The following is a 470-nucleotide window of genomic DNA, read 5'->3' on the forward strand; positions in this document are numbered from 1 at the left end:
TACTTTACTCACTCTCTACCTATTCCTTGTGCTCTTTGGAACCACATTTCTCAACATAAAAATTTTGAATCACTGTCTGCTGAAAGATAAAACTTACATAGAGATATTGGAAGAATTATTGGAGGATAGCCACTTACTTGCAAGTATCGACGAACAACCTTGCTACAAAATACATTATTAAAAAGTTACAAATATCGCAAGTATATATATGTTTTAATTATGGAAAATAGAGGAACTTACTTGGGAGTGCTGGAATCATTCTGAAAAAGAAATATTATTGCTCATGCTATATGGTACCAAACAATTTAAATGTAGTTCGAGGATTCATACATCTCGAATTAATTAGTTTCAATTTTAAACACACAAATAAATTAATGAATGGGTTGAATACGTACTTATATGATGTTGGGGAAGCACATCTACATGGTAAAATGTTAGATAAACAAATGTAGATATATCTGATGCAACTA

The sequence above is a fragment of the Cibotium barometz genome, chromosome 20, assembly GCF_041138505.1.
Source record: "Cibotium barometz isolate CiBa-2024 chromosome 20, ASM4113850v1, whole genome shotgun sequence".
Taxonomy (NCBI): domain Eukaryota; kingdom Viridiplantae; phylum Streptophyta; class Polypodiopsida; order Cyatheales; family Cibotiaceae; genus Cibotium; species Cibotium barometz.